Genomic DNA, 1,652 nt, shown 5'->3' on the forward strand with positions numbered 1-1,652 from the left:
TTCAAAATCAAATCTTTTTCAATCATATCTTTTCAATCATATCTTTTTAAAACCATAACTTTTCAATCATATCTTCTCAGTCACATCTTTTTCAAAATAGTTTTCAAATCATATCTTTTTGATTTCTAATTTCAAAATCTTTTTCAAAAATCACTTTATTTCTTTCTCAATCTTAGTTTTCGAAAATCATCAATCAAATTTTCAAAATTTCTTTTAATTATTTTAAAATCTTTTACTTTAATTTCAAAAAATTCTTCCCCTCTTCTCACATTCATCTATACACAATTCGAACTCTATCCCTTTTGATAAGTTCGAATTCTTCTACCTCCTCCTTCTATTCTTCTTTTCCTCTGACACCTTAAGGAATCTCTATACTGTGACATAGAGGATTCCATACTTTCTTATTCTCTTCTCTTTCATATGAGCAGGAGCAAAGACAAAAGCATTCTTGTTGAGGCTGACCCTGAACCTGAAAGGACCTTGAAGCGAAAGCTAAGAGAAGCTAAAGTACTACTCTCTGTAGAGGACCTAACAGAAATCTTCAAGCAAGAAGAAGACATGGCAGCCAAAAACAACAACAATGCCAACAATGCAAGGAAGGTGCTGGGTGACTTTACTGCACCTACTCCCAACTTCTATGGGAGAAGCATCTCTATCCCTGCCATTGGAGCAAACAACTTTGAGCTTAAGCCTCAATTAGTTTCCCTAATGTAACAGAATTACAAGTTTCATGGACTTCCATTGGAAGATCCTCATCAGTTTTTAGCTGAATTCCTGCAAATCTGTGACACTGTCAAGACCAATGGGGTTGACCCTAAGGTCTACAGACTTATGCTATTCCCTTTTACTGTAAGAGACAGAGCTAGGATATGGTTGGACTCACAACCTAAAGAAAGCCTGAACTCTTGGGAAAAGCTAGTCAATGCCTTCTTGGCAAAGTTCTTTCCACCTCAAAAATTGAGTAAGCTTAGAGTGGAAGTCCAAACCTTCAGACAGAAGGAAGGTGAATCCCTCTATGAAGCTTGGGAAAGATACAAACAATTGATCAGAAGGTGTCCTTCTGACATGCTTTCTGAATGGAGCATCATAGGTATCTTCTATGATGGTCTGTCTGAACTGTCCAAGATGTCATTGGACAGCTCTGCTGGAGGATCTCTTCATCTGAAGAAGACACCTGCAGAAGCTAAGAACTCATTGAAATGGTTGCAAATAACCAATTCATGTACACTTCTGAAAGGAATCCTGTGAACAATGGGACGAATCAGAAGAAAGGAGTTCTTGAGATTGATACTCTGAATGCCATATTGGCTCAGAACAAAATATTGACTCAGCAAGTCAATGTGATTTCTCAAAATCTGTCCGGAATGCAAGCTGCATCAGGCAGTACTAAGGACGCTTCATCTGAAGAAGAAGCTTATGATCCTGAGAACCTATCAATGGAAGAGGTGAATTACATGGGAGAACCCTATGGAAACACCTATAATCCTTCATGGAGAAATCATCCAAATCTTTCATGGAAGGATCAACAGAGACCTCAACAAGGTTTCAACAACAATAATAGTGGAAGAAACAGGTTTAGCAATGGCAAGCCTCTTCCATCATCTTCTCAGCAACAGACAGAGAATTCTAAGCAGAGCTACTCTGACTTAGCA

At 38.0% G+C, this 1,652-nt stretch overlaps 1 non-coding gene across 1 annotated transcript; it reads right to left on the minus strand.

The window, feature by feature from the left end:
* Positions 1-963: 963 nt before the first annotated feature.
* On the minus strand, positions 964-1,071 carry LOC112765018 (small nucleolar RNA R71). The gene has a single exon (XR_003183451.1). It is a non-coding gene; the product is annotated as a small nucleolar RNA R71 (small nucleolar RNA).
* Positions 1,072-1,652: the final 581 nt, after the last annotated feature.

This window comes from Arachis hypogaea, chromosome 2, assembly GCF_003086295.3.
Source record: "Arachis hypogaea cultivar Tifrunner chromosome 2, arahy.Tifrunner.gnm2.J5K5, whole genome shotgun sequence".
In the NCBI taxonomy this organism is placed as follows: Eukaryota; Viridiplantae; Streptophyta; class Magnoliopsida; order Fabales; family Fabaceae; genus Arachis; species Arachis hypogaea.